This window comes from Podarcis erhardii (assembly GCF_964252035.2).
Source record: "Podarcis erhardii genome assembly, chromosome: 3".
Lineage (NCBI taxonomy): Eukaryota > Metazoa > Chordata > Lepidosauria > Squamata > Lacertidae > Podarcis > Podarcis erhardii.
Genome location: NC_138507.1, coordinates 87,691,594 through 87,706,228, shown reverse-complemented (window position 1 = coordinate 87,706,228; position 14,635 = coordinate 87,691,594). Strand labels below are relative to the sequence as shown.

At 38.8% G+C, this 14,635-nt stretch overlaps 1 protein-coding gene across 1 annotated transcript in view; it reads left to right on the top strand.

The window, feature by feature from the left end:
• KIF6 (kinesin family member 6) overlaps nucleotides 1-14,635 on the top strand; it is a 144,069-nt gene that overhangs the window by 53,929 nt on the left and 75,505 nt on the right. The window lies entirely within an intron of this gene.

Sequence of the window (14,635 nt, the reverse complement as noted above, 5' to 3'; positions counted from 1 at the left end):
GGGTTGCAGTCCCTCTGAAGGAACAGGTATGTAGCTTGTGGGTACTCATTGATCCAGCATTGTCACTGGAAGCTTAAGTGTCCTTCCTCAGCTTCTAGGAGTACTTTTTACCAGCTCTGGCCGGTAAGCCAGCTACAACCATTCCCCAACAGGGATAGCTTTGGAACAGTAGTTCATGCATTGGTAACCTCTAGACTTGATTGCTGTAATGTTATTTAATTGGGGCTGCCTTTGAATTTTGTCAGAAACACGCAGCTAGTGTAAAACACTACTGCACGGTTTGCTCTCTGGGGCAAGCAGTTGACAACATGTGACCCCTCTGTCCCACAGACTGCAAATTAGTTGCTGAATTAGATTCAAGGTTTCACTCCTGGTGTATAAAGATTGGGCTATCTGGGAAGCCAGCTCTTCTTATACATTCCAACCTGTTGACTTGGATCTCGGGATGAAGATCCATTGATGATGCCACAAGTGTCTGTGGTGAATCAAGCAGAGATTTGACCATATGCTTCTTTTTTTTAAAAAGATATTTATTGAAGTTTTCCAAAACAAATCCAAATCACAAACACAAAATCAAAAACAAAACAACAAAACAAAAACAGCAAGTACAAAAAAAGAAAAAAATTATTATTTGCGTTACTATCTTTATAACCTTCTTTCCTGACTTCCTCACATCTCCCTTTTCTGTGCTCCCCTTTACACAGTCAGTTTTAGCAATTTCCAACCCTCCTTCCAGATCATATTCAATGTTGTATATTTCGGACTATTATGCATTTAGTTTCCTTTTCTTTTAAAACCATTCTCTCACATACTCTTTATAGCTTAATCCTTTATGTCATTTGTTTAATCACAACATATTACTTTAATCTTATCCCTTCTTTTCCAAATCTTTTTTTACATACTTCTTTATACCAGTTCCCTAATGCCATATTATTTTTATATCTGACATCTTACTAACATTCAAACATTTTGCAATGTTTTGGGAGGTAATCTTTGAATTTCTTCCAATCCTCTTCCATCGATTCTTCTCCCCGGTCTCGGATTCTGCCAGTCATTTCTGCCAATTCCATGTAGCCGATCACTTGCATCTGCCATTCTTCCAAGGTGGGCAAATGAAGATCCATTGATGATGCCACAAGTGTCTGTGGTGAATCAAGCAGAGATTTGACCATATGCTTTTAACATTGTGGCATCCATTCTGTGGAATTCCCTTCACCTAGAAGTGAAGCAAACCCCAGTGTTATCTTTTTGTCATTTGTTGAAAACTTTGTCTTTTTTATCTCTGTAGTTTTTATTTCTTGTTTATTATGCTTTAGTGCTGCTTGATTATCTGCATTATGTTTCATATGCTATTTATGTACACCACTCTGCAGTTTTCTGGATTTAGAAATTCTGAAATCAGTCAGTCTTACTGTGAGATTTAATAAATCAAATTACACTTAGGGAGGCTATTCATTATATGGCTTACATTATTGATGGTAGGAGTGGGGAGCTGTCAGTCTGCTGGCCGAATGTAGCCTCCTCATTTGGCCTGCAAGGCCATTTTGGGGAAGCTGTGCCCACTCACCTAACACCTGAAATCATACATGATGTCAGGGGTAGGTAAGAGATTTAATTCCCTGTAGAAAAAATGTGAACATCGTCAAGGTAGAGATACTACTATTTAATTAAAAAAAAAAGGTATAAAACATCCTTTCTCTTAGTTAAATGTCATGATTTCTTTGAACAAATTTTGTGTTAAGTGAAATGAAATCTGATGATATGAATGGTTCACTACAGATCTTTCTTACAGAACAGGCATTTAAGCAGTCTGATAGGCCAGTTAAATTTTGAGGAGGAGGGCAGGAACTAAATCCTTCCTTTGTTATATTGAAGTGAGGGAAAGCTTGAATACTAAATGTCAATACTGAAAAAGAAGACCATATTGTTCTTTTTAAAATAGCAGCGGTCTCAGTGTGTTTATGTTGTTTGAACATGTGTTCTAAATAGTCACCTGCAACTATTCAGTGCTCTAGAAGTCCCCACATGACTCACTCCATCCTTTTAACCATTTGAGATTCCAAAAAACAAACAAAAACAAAAGCAAACCATGAGTGCTGAAAGGCATCTGAGATAGAAGTTTTCATTCAAACAACTTCCCACCATCAATAACGCTTCAGGTTTTATAAAAACCACTATCAAGTGTTAGATGAGGAATAAACAGCTGATCAAAAATAAACGGAGTTGGGTCCATAGGGCTCCTAAGACAAATGGAAGAGTCGTACCTTTGACATTACAATTTCAGAAGTTGTAGTCAGTTCTAAGCAGAATGACAAAAAAATGTACTGTGAAGAAGAAAAAGAGAAGAGGGGGCAATTTAAATGATGAAACTTGACCTTGTTGTTTTTTTTTACTAACATTAGGAAAAGTGGTTAATAAGTAATCTCAAAAAGGATTAACATTTAATATGCAACGACAGTTTGAGAGGTAGAGCAACAGAACGGAAGAGCCTACTAATATTGAGTGGCAACGGGAGGGTGGGAGAGAACGCCCATAGCCTTACCAGTAGGAGATGCAAGATAGCTAAAGAGTGTGGTAACAATGCTTTAGATACGTAAATAAAGTCAGTATGCTACATAAAGCTAAACCTTCTGAAAGTGTGGGTTGCAACCCACACAGATGGGTCCCAGAATATTTCGGGGAGGATTGTGCTTTTTTCATTTAGTGTAATGGAAGGTGTCCCAAAGGTCATTTAATTCAACCTCTTGTCAATGCAGGAAACTGGGAAGATCCAGTTCTGATGAAAGATTAAAGCATGGCTTAATGCAAATGAGCAAGCATGTGGGTTCCCAGAGAGGAGATTGTAGCTGCTCCTCCCTGGCCAATGTGCTGTTGCACTGCACTAAGCTAAGTCATGGGTGTTATCTGGATTTGAGTTTGTTCTATGGCTTAGAGCTCATGGTTTGTCTGGGAGAGCTAAATGATTATCTCAGACACAGATAGCATGCGAAACCAAACCATAGCTTAGCTTAGCTCAGCACAGCAGCAAAATGACCAGGGAAAAGAAAAGCTACTGCAGTCTCCTCTCTGCAAACAACACAATTCAAACAAGCACAATTCAAAGTGTTGGTGCTGACCTTTAAAGCCATAAATGGCCACGGCCCAGTATACCTGAAGGAGCGTCTCCACCCCCATTGTTCAGCCCGGACACTGAGGTCCAGCTTCGAGGGCCTTTGGTGGTTCCCTCCTTGTGAGAAGTGAGGTTACAGGGAACCAGACAGAGGGCCTTCTCGGTAGTGGCGCCCACCCTGTGGAACGCCCTCCCATCAGATGTCGAGGAAACAAACAACTACCTGGCTTTTAGAAGACATCTGAAGGCAGCCCTGTTTAGGGAAGCTTTTAATGTCTGATGTTTTATTGTATTTTTAATATTTTGTTGGAAGCCGCCCAAAGTGGCTGTGAAAACCCAGCCAGATGGGCAGGGTATAAATAAATTATTATTATTATTATTATTATTATTATTATTATTATTGACAATAACAACAACAAGACTGAGTTTAAAATGCAAGAACCAAATTTAAGTTCATTTTGATACTACTTGAATTAGGGTCATGAGACTAAAGCTGCAAAATTCCTAAACACTAAGAAGTGAACCTCATTACATGTAGTAGGAATTACCGTATTTTTCGTTCTATAGGACGCACATTTTCCCCTCCAAAAATTAAGGGGAAATGTGTGTGTGCCCTATAGAGCGAATTCAGGCTGCGCCGCTAAGCCCAAAGCCAGAACAGGAAGACGGAGCACTGCGGAGCGCTCCGTCTCGCTGCTCTAGCTTGGGGATGGCTGCGCACATAGCCTCTCCAGGGCAGCGGGGTGCCTTCACCGAGCTGTCCTGCAGAAGTTAGCAAGGCTGTTCCCAAGCCAGAACAGCGAGACGGAGGGCTCCGTCTCGCTGCTCTAGGTTGGGGGCGGCTCCGTGCAAAGCCTCTGCAGGGCAGCGGGGCGCTGCGCTCCTAAGGCTTCAGGGATCTTTGAGGCTGGCGGTGGGGGAAAGCAGCGCTTCCCCCCACCGCCAGCCCCACAAGCTCTGGTGAATGTACCTTGAACGCACCTTGTTTTAGAGGGGGAGAACAAGAAAAAAAAAATTCCCCTGTTCTCCCCTCCTATGGTCCTGTGCGTCCTATGGTATGGTGCGTCCAATGGAGCGAAAAATACGGTACATTTGAATAAACATTTACAGGAGTGCTCTGTTAACATTTGAAAATTGAATATCTGAAGAAAAAAATTAATATCTGTTCTAACGACTCTATAGTGCTATGTTAAATCTTGCTTGTCAGGCCTAGTCTGCCTTGGAATCCTCTCATGTTCCATTATCAGTAGATGTCTTGGGTTTGATAAAATGAGTAACTTGAGTCTGAGCCAGTGGTATAGAACTCACAAGTAGACGTATGATATTAAAGCAAGGGTGTTTTTCCCCTTATAAATATTTTTCACATTTCACTTACTTTATGATTCCAGTTTATAATCAAGAAGAGATTTCCTATATGTTATTAAACTGCTATGTCATTTCTTTTCATTTTGTGGCATGCAATATTTTCATTTGTTCCTGTAGGTAGTGTGAAATTTAATTGCCAAAAGGTGCTTTTTTCATAATTACGGCTTTCAGATTAGTGATATAAACCATTGTGAAGAACCTGCAACTTAGAGCCATGTAAGAATTCTGTAAGAGTTATTCGGGATCATTTGGATGGGATGGCCTAGGAAAGAGTAGGTTTAATAACTGTTCTTTATACAGTCAAAGGAGATAATCAAAGGAAGTAAACAAAGTATGAAAATGAACATAAAAATAAAATGGACAATATTAGTTAAAATAGCTTCAACACAATTCAAGACTAAAACAAACATTTAAAAATGGGACATATTTTTGTGGTAACAATAAGATTAAACAGCAACTGAATCAAAGGCTTTTTTTAAAAAAAAAGAGTCTTCAAGTTAGATTTAACTTCCAAGAGCAGGGTGTTCCCCATAACAAGAGCCACAGAGCAGGTTTGGGGCAGCTCAGACCCATGGGCCAAATGGGGCCCTTCAAGCCTGTCTAGTCCTCAATACTCTCCCAATTTTTTGCCTCCTCCCCTCTCCCCAGGCCCAAAACCTCCCTGGGTCCTTTTGCTACTGCAATGTGTCCTTGAATTGTGATCATGTCTCCTTGCTTGTCTGGAAAGAGACTAGTGATGTGTGTGTTGATGCCTGTATGGCTGGAATGTAGCCTGCTGTACAAAGGTAAGAGTCACATCCATTGCACTGTCCACTTTTGCCTCTGGCTTGCAGTCTCCAGAAGGTTTCCCACAATGCAATGCAGCCTCCAGAGTGCAAAAAGGCTCTCTATCACTGCCGTAGAGAAAGCCCTATTGTGTATTGCCACCAACTGTACCTCAGAAGTTAGTTGCATGTGCAAGAGGACAAACATCACTTGAGCTTAAAGGACAGACAGATTCTCAGAGGAGGAGATGGGTTTTCAAGTAGCTATTTAGGGCTGATGATTAGCACCTTGAATTGAACTTGGAAAGGAATCAGCAGTCCAGTCTTGTCTTGCAAACCCAACGTCAACAGTAGATGGACACGCAGAACCCAGAGACTGCTGAACTGCATAGGAAGATGGATTACCTAATTTTGTAAAAAGTGGACAACTTCAATATCTTATTTTTATTTAGAGATAAAAGCATATGCTTGCCATCTTCTGTCTAGTCTGTCCGGCAAGCTTCTGGCAACATATATGAAACTCACAGATCGTTACAAATATAAACTTGTAGAAATATAAAATTTTAAATGCCTTTATAATGTATACCTGTCAAGCAAGTGAAAGCTGACTGGTCTGACTGGAATGAAAAGAAGTCCTTTGTGTTCAAATCAATTCTTTCTTGGGCAAATAAAAGAGAGATCTGTTGCAGATTTAATTTGTAGTGTTCTCTTTTCCACTTAGTTAATTCTCTTCATTATCTTTCTTATCTATTTCCAATTGACTTATAAAAAGAGAGTCTGGCTGAAGCAGGAAAAGTAGAATTAACTCACAGACTCCATTTGATGGCAAAAACCTCCTGGAACAAAGAATTAAAAACACTGGAGACAGCTTTATCCAGATGAGTTGAATGTGTTATTCTGGAATCCAACAAGAAGGCTGGAAAAACATGACCTTCAAATCTTAGAACACATTCAGTAAGATCTGACTACACATCTTGATCAGAAATAAATACACAGAGGAGGTCGGACAAAGCAGCCAATAGCAACCTTTCCAACATCCATAAAACACTAGACCACCTAACTTCATCATCTGTTGACTTTGGCCACTGAATGTTATTATCTGCCTTGTTTTTTTATTTAAAAAAATAGTTTTACTCTCTTAATTTCACTTCTCTGTTAATGGTTGTGTGTGTGTGTAATAGTCACTATTTTTTATGAACAGATCATCTGAACTAGGGAACAAGGGTGCTCTCTTGTTTTGTGGCCTGAGATTTTCTCTCTCTCAATCTCAAGTTGTCCTTTTAGCAGCAACAGATACCTGGATGATGCTTTATGAGCTAGATTTGATCCTTCCTTCTTGCAGAATATGTTAGTGGCATTTGCTGCAGTTGAACTCATGGTAAATTTTGATATTAGCTCAATAGTAGAAGAAAAGCCACAACTTAAAACTCCACACAGCAAGAATTTAGCTGGCAGAAATGTAAAGGATGAAGAAAGGCAGTGCGGTTAATGATCTAACTTGAGTGGATTCCTTTTTATCAGAAATCACACATTTTTAATTGGCACAATATCACAAATAAAGACACAGATGCCAATAGTGTGAAAATAAAAAGGTTGTTAAAGATATGCAGCTGGTGTTCATTTCAACAGTTCTCAAAACAATCCATTATTATACCATTTTTATAGCATTAATTCCAATGATGTCAAATAAACACAATCAGCATCTGCTGGTCCTGCTGGAGACCACATTCCCCAAACTGATCTCTGACTAGGACTTAGCTGAGCTAGAGAAAGACTGCTGCTTCTTGGCTTTCTTGTTGGAAGCCAATGCCCAATCTTAAGCTCTTGCTTCAGAGCCCACCTAGACATAGCAACAAGGAGGAAAAGGATTGCTGCCCAACAGTCGCAGCTCTGGGGAAAGAATGAGCAAGCCTCAAATTGAACTAGCAAGCTCTGTGTGTGTGTGTGTGTGTGTGTGTGTGTGTGTGTGTGTTACTGTTTTTACTATTCCTCTGGGAGCCGTCCGGAGTGGCTGGGGAAACTCAGCCAGATGGGTGGGGTATAAATAATAAACTTTTATTGTTGTTGTTGTGAATGTGAATAGGGGGCCCTACCTGGAGTCTATTGCCCTGAATCCACAGAAACCTGGAACCAGCCTTGATTCCAAATGATGGGGCTGATTGCAGTTGTAGTCCAAAAGATCTGAAAGATGCAAGGTGGTTAAAGGTTGATTTACTTAATCTGTCAGAGTCTCCCAAGTTTCCATTGTAGAAGTTTCCTTATGTAAGACATGGCTGATGGTTGCTTGTTGTCTACATTTTTCCTACCGTTCACCCATATGTTTTTGACAGGATGTGGATTCATTTTGAGAACTGTTACACTGTGTGTGAGAGAAAGAATGACTTGTCCAACACCCAGTGAACTCCATAGCTGAACAAAAGACTTATGATTTATTAGAAACTTCACAAATGGGTTCCATAGAGCAGAATTCTTAAACCTTGGGCCCCCAGACATTGGTCTACAATCTGCATCATCCCTATCCAGCTTATCCAATGTTTAGGGATGATGGGAGTGGGAGTCCTTCAACATCGGGGGACCCAAGGTTGAGGTAGACAACTAGTACAAAACCTATGGACCTTAATAGTATAGGCATGCCTAAAGAAAAAGATTACTACTGATTTCATTGATTACTAAGTAGTTCCTCTTCTCTGTGCTGTGTTGCTTTTACAGTGAGCATCATGTCCTGAAATGATCTCCTCCTTAATCCTGAGAGGGGGAGGGCTTGTCCTAGATCTTTATTAGATGTTTGTACTGATTTAAGAGCGTTTTTTGGTATTGGCTGATTTAAAAGTTCTGCTGCATAGTAAAAGGAACCTGTTGAAATCAGTGGCAAATCCCCAGTTAATTAAAAAAAATCATCCAAAGGCTATTTAAAAACAACCTACTAATTATAATTTCCGTGCGCTGCTCTGGTTTGCCAGAAGTGGCTTAGTCATTCTGGCCACATGACCCGGAAGCTGTATGCCGGCTCCCTCAGCCAATAAAGCGAGATGAGCACCGCAACCCCAGAGTCAGACACGACTGGACCTAATGTGTCTTGTATCACAGATAAATAATCATTATGATACGCTGTTTCTTTTGCAGAAGAAAATAATTGAGGTTTTAATAAACATGCCATTACTGTCTAGAATTCTCAGATATGAACAAAGATTGAACATAAAACTCTAGAGCTGTTTCATGAATGAACTTTAAGGCTATATTGAAGGACTTTATCTTTTTGAGGCAAGTTGTTTAGTTAATTCTTATGTTTCATTTGGAATTCTTTTTTGTGTGAAGATTTTAGCATTCCTTTGTTTTTAATAGATGTACTTTAGACTAAAAATTAGTGGGAATGAGTTTATAGAGTTGTGTGTGCATATCTCCTGTTTTACAGAGGCTTCCCTCATTAAGGCTGACTGCAGATAGAATATTCCCAAACTTCTGATCATGGTTTTCATGTACCATCATGGTCTCTCCTCCCCTCTCCTTGGTGAATATTACCCTCCCTAGCTAAGATTGCCCTCATGAACAGAATTTTAAAGCAGAGTTTTGAAGTGGGATATTAAAAGCCCTGCAATTCCTTGCTACTAGGAAACAACAATAAAACAAAAAACGTGGTAGGATGGAAAAGAAGCTGGAAGCAAAACTTAACTGTCATTACAGACTAGATTTTAAAACCAGAAGTGGAATGTCCAAGGTTTCTGTTGGGAATATAAATGTTTCTTTGAATGTGGAAATACTGAAAAGGGATGTCGGGGTTGGGGTTTTCTATGCAGACATCCCATTCTGTTTAAGCAGGTTTATTTAATTAACTAGATTCTGGTGCAGAATTGTTTACAGCTGTAGGATCTATCGCAGCAGGCTGCATGTTGAAATAGGATAGTATGACTAGTAGTTTCCATAATGTATCATAACTTTTTATCTTAGTAGAAATTGGTGACTTAAAAGTATCAGACAACTATGCAGGTGCTTGAATATAATTGCCACATTTTATTAGCAAGGCTTTAGGACTTCTAGCAAAAAAATATGGCAGTTTGTATGCTTTTTTCTTGTAGGAAGAGATGTATAAAGGTGTCTTCAAAGTGGATGCTTGTCCAAGCAGGTTGCCAAAAGAGCCTCGGGAGCAGCTTTATTTAGTACTTCTTCCTTGCAGATGCAGGGTAACTTAGGCACCAAAGCAGTCATTCACACATGCTTGTTTCCAGCATTAATGTAAATCTTTATCTTAGGGATAGTTCAGACATTAGTGAGCTAGAGATTTGTGTTTGCCAAGACTGTAACCATCAGGCAAACTGCACATATGACTCATGGCATAAATATTTACATAGTTACATTTGTCTGTGTTTTCTGTTGTTGTTCACCTCAAATAGGTGAAGAAGAACATACCGTCTTTTTCTGTGTATAAGACTAGGTTCTTTTCCTAAAAAATAATGTCAAAAATTAGGGGGCGTCTTATGCACAGATAGTGTCTCTCCCCCCCCATTTTCTTAAATCTGAGCCCCCCAAAATAGGGGCTGCCTTATACATGGGGGCATCTTATAGACAGAAAAATATGGTAGATATCAGATATATGTAGATGGATCTTAATGACCACATGTTAGGGTGTACAGTGGAAGGTGCACAGTCATAATGCCCCATAATTTTTTTGCCCTAATGCCCCATAAACAATTTTAGAGAATTATTATGAGAATGGTCCCTTGGAAACGGTAATATGTGACATGGGTTTAAATGTCTGAAAATTAGTATATGTGTGTGGGGGGGAATGTTATTCAGTCTTGAAATATTGTAACTTTAGGGGCTGTAGATACAAGCCACTTAATATTCTAAGTCCACAGAAAATCTGCAATACATTTTAAGAGCTGTAATACCTTAATAGCTTTTGTTTGGGAACCTGATTTGCATATATTAACAATGGACATGGACAATAGCTTGAGTAGAAGACACTTGTTTGTGCAAGGAAAAGCTTGAGCTTACACTGTTGTAGTCCTCCCTGTTCAGACCCTCCATTCATGTGTCACAACCTACACCACTCTCTAGAGTTCCCTGGCTCTCAGGGTTTTCTTTTTCTTCTAGAGATGCAAGTGGTATAAGAAGAGGGTGCAAGCTAGCTTTTTCTCAATTTTAGTTTCTCTCAGTTTCTCATGTTTTGAATCTTAAATTTAGTTCTCCCAATTTCCACATCAGTCTGTGTTTTTTTTTAAAAAAAAGTTCTCATGTCTTACTATGTCATCTAATATATAATTTTTTTTACACAGTTATGTTTAATGTTTTTGGAATCACTTCCCCCTCATATAATGTACTTCTTTGCAATTTATAGTGCCATTTCCCTAAAATAATGCACTTTCCCCTTATATACACTTTTTGTACATATTTTTGTTTTGAGAACCACATCACTAAATTATTGAGACATACTACCCTCAACACTTACATTTTAGCACAGTGATCTAAGGATCATAGTGTTAAGCTGTCAGTTTCTAATGTAAGTTCTGAAGAAACAGTTTGGAATTGCACAACAAATTATAAAAGGTAAACTGAAACAGCATTTATGTAAGCAGCAGTCCATTTTTATTTGCTGTTCTCCATCAGCACACTTAAAATTTCTTTTCTTTCCTTGAAATAAATGTAATGAAGAAAATTAGTGAAGTGCCTTTGAAACTTAATCAAGATCGCATTTCCAAACTCATTAAGTGTCATTGCTTCTTGGGAACATTAAGATTTCTAAATTAGATTAAAGCTCCCATTTTAAGCCTGAGAGGATTTGAAATGTTGCTTTTAAATCTAGATTAATTGCTACAATCCGCTTTAGTTGCGTCATTCCTATATAGTCTTGTGTTCTCTGTAATAGGCATTTGTACCTAAGGCGAATAATCAGGCATGGTTAATGAAATACCATGAATGTTTGTGAAAGATTAATAGAATTTCAGAAAACATTACTTTTATATTTCAACCAACCTGTTTGTGTAAATAATGTTAAGTGCATATTTTTCCTGTGGTGAAGATTAGTAAGAAATCTTCCTGCTCGTGTGGTGAGCTTTTTCCTATGTTGTGTGATTTACAGAGTGAAATTCACTCCTTAAAGAAAGCCTCATAAAATGTCTAATCCACCAATTAGAGGAAATTGATGTTGTTAGTATTGAATACTGTCATTTTCAAACACTCCACAAAACACCAGAGTCTTATTGCAGGAGTTCATTTTAATGTAGTGACACACTACCTCAGCTTTGGACATAAATTTCCAGGAAAATATACCCCCTTTCTTTCTTAATATTTTTATTATTTAAGAAACAAATGCAAACATTAAAATAATAGCAATAACAGAAAACTGTGTATGTATGTGTTGACGTGTATCTGAAATGAAAACATATTGGCATTCAAAGTGAATGAAATAAATTGCAAATGAAAAAAAATATATATATTATATGAATGCTATAAACCAAAAAGTTTTTCCGAGGTTTCTAATGTTAGATACATCCAGAAATAAATTTTACAGAGTTCCTAATAATGCATGTGGGAAAATGTTTCCTTGTTGCGTTAATATATTATGAACACAGTCGATTTCTCAAAATACTCTCTTGATTTTAACATCTTTTCTCCAAGCTTGTATGATGAAAATGCCAGTTCGCACCATTATAGCACATCAGTAATTTTCTGGATATGTTGTACTTGCCAGTTCTCATGGCCATTTGTAGCATGACAAAGCTACCACGAATTGACTGTGCCCTACAGTTTTGCTAAAGTGAAGTGGTTTAGAGTAGTCAAAGATACAGAAATTGCCAGATATGACATTGTGGTTAAGCCAAGTTTTTGAAGCCTTTTTAGGACTTGCTGAATTGTAAACTCATTCTACGATGAAGCAACTGCACAACTGTTTTCTCTGCACAAGAAGAGCATAAAAAGTCAACTCATAGTGATTCTGCAATACCAAATATGGTTGTGGGAATCATTACGAAGACATTTTCAGCTAGCTTTTGTAGCCACGAAGTGCATTATTTTCTAACAGAAGTCATGGTGCATATAGTATAATAGAAACAGAGATACTTCCCCAGCCTTTCTTAACTTACATATTCTCTCCAACACAAGCATCAGTGTTGGGAGAATGTTTGGAAACCTGTGATAATGTGAAAGGAATGTGTGAACTCAAGTTCGTTGCATTTGCACTGAATATATATTGTATATTACTATGGACTCTAAAAAACCCCCCCCAACTTCTTTTAGAAGGCATGTTTTCTTATTTCTCTGCAAATGTTGCTATCTTATAAAGGGGTGCTCATATAATGTTGTAACCAGATGAAAGCTAACCTTTTGCTTCAAGCTCATTAGTCCTATGCCAGATTCCGTAGGCACAATGAATCATGATAATTATACATGGGTGAGAGCATTTCATAGCTGTTTAAGGATGGGTTGTTTGCAACAGTGTGAATCTGGGACATAAAAAGAATTGTCTATAGCATTTGGAATCCATTTACCTTGGACAGTGCACCAAAGACTTCATTTTTCGTTCCTCCAAGGGAAAAGATGACTCCTCATCAAAACAAATTAAAGATGGTCAAAGGAAACTTTTAAAGAAATGAATTGAAAGCATTTGAGACTGGGGGAAAAAAGCAGCTAAAGAGTTACACCACTGTTTCATACACTATAGCCCTTAGACAACATGATCCCCAAAAGAACATTTCAGATAGCTTCTAAGCCTTGAGGTTCATTTTGAGTTGTAGCTTCCTGAAGACTGCTTTGACCTCCTATGCAAAATATTTCCTGCCCTTCTTTCTCCTGTTTCCATGAAACAGCACTTTGGAATAGTTCTTTATATTTCTTTATATCTTAATCACTGATATAGAGATTAAATGCAAGGTGTCCCTTCAGGAAGACCAATATAAACCATGGCGGTACCAGTAGGGCAGGCATGGCCAAACATGTTGTGGCTTTGAATCTTACTTTGCCTACCAGTCTGAGCATTAAAGTGTCGGAATCTCCGCTAAGACTGAGCTACTCCTCCGGTCGAGCCTTCAGAATCTCCTCCAATGATGATTAACGACCTGAGCCTTTCATAAGGCTCCAGGCACGTTCCCCATTCAGCAAAGTATCAAAGCAGCAGAAGAGACAAGAAGTTTGAGCTACATTGCTAGGTTTTATTTCTAACTACACAGACAGAAAAGAAATATATATGCTCTCTCCGGGAAAACAGAGAGCAACTGGAAAACAAAGGAACAGGAAACCAGTAACATCACATCCGTCTCCTGTCTTCCATGAGACTTCCAACAGTCTGGAATTTCTGGCATGCAAAACAGAGTCTTGTGACTCCAAGCACTGCACAGTGGCATAAACAGAAAGCAACATAAAGATTATGGCAGAATCCATACTCTTGAGTTCAAGCTCTTCATCCAATAATAGCCAGGACAATTTCCTTGTGGGGCACTATATACTGGTGCTGGTGTGCTGTGATTGGGTGCTGAATTACACCACATCCTGTGCTCTTTTATCATGTGGGCAGGATGGAATTTTATGGGTGGGTGGGGTATTGCAGCAAGTCTGGAGTGTCACCTTAGTCCGAAGGAGTATAAGATATGGTATGAGTGTGCTCTTTCCCCTGCCTTGCCTATGTCTTGCTTTCTACTTCATCCCATTTAACCATCCCACTAGTGTATCTTTACCAGTGAAACAGCCCCACTGGCAGGGTGTTCCACCAACAGCTGTCATGACTTTATCGTATCTAGCATCCCACTGATACTGTACACCTTCTGCCGAATCCTATGACACCTCAGCAAGCTTTATAACACATTGTTTCCCTGCACTGGCACTAATTTTAAATTTCCAGTTCTTTAGGCTGCTGAGATTGCCAGGAAGGGCTGTAATAGAGCATAAAACACCACTGTATTAAGATAAATATATTCAAATTTATTACACATAGCCCTGAGAAGTAAAGACAGAAGGCCTATGATTGATCATTCCACACAAAATATGAATCCATCATATTAGCAGAACTGGTCCAGGTGGATTTTAAAAAATGGCTGGAAGATGAGAACTCATATAGTTCAGAATAAACAGTGATGATGTGGAAAAGGTGTCTTACATTAATCTTATCTCAGCGGAGAAGTATATTTATAGATGAAGCAAGACTTGCTAGACTCAAAGCTAGAGGCAGTGGGGGTAGACACTCTAATGTGCTATTGGCAAAAATAGAGAATTGTTCCTGTTAGCTGGTGGTTAGTAAGAGTAGGTTTCGAGTGTATGAAATGCAGACTTCCAGATCATTGTTTGAGGAATGGACACCTTAGAAGAACTATTTTGTGTCTGTCTTCTTTGTTCCTTTCTGCTGTATGCCACGATGTTTAGCATTAAACATGGCAGTCAAAGTTCTTTTTCATGTCATGCCCTTATGTTT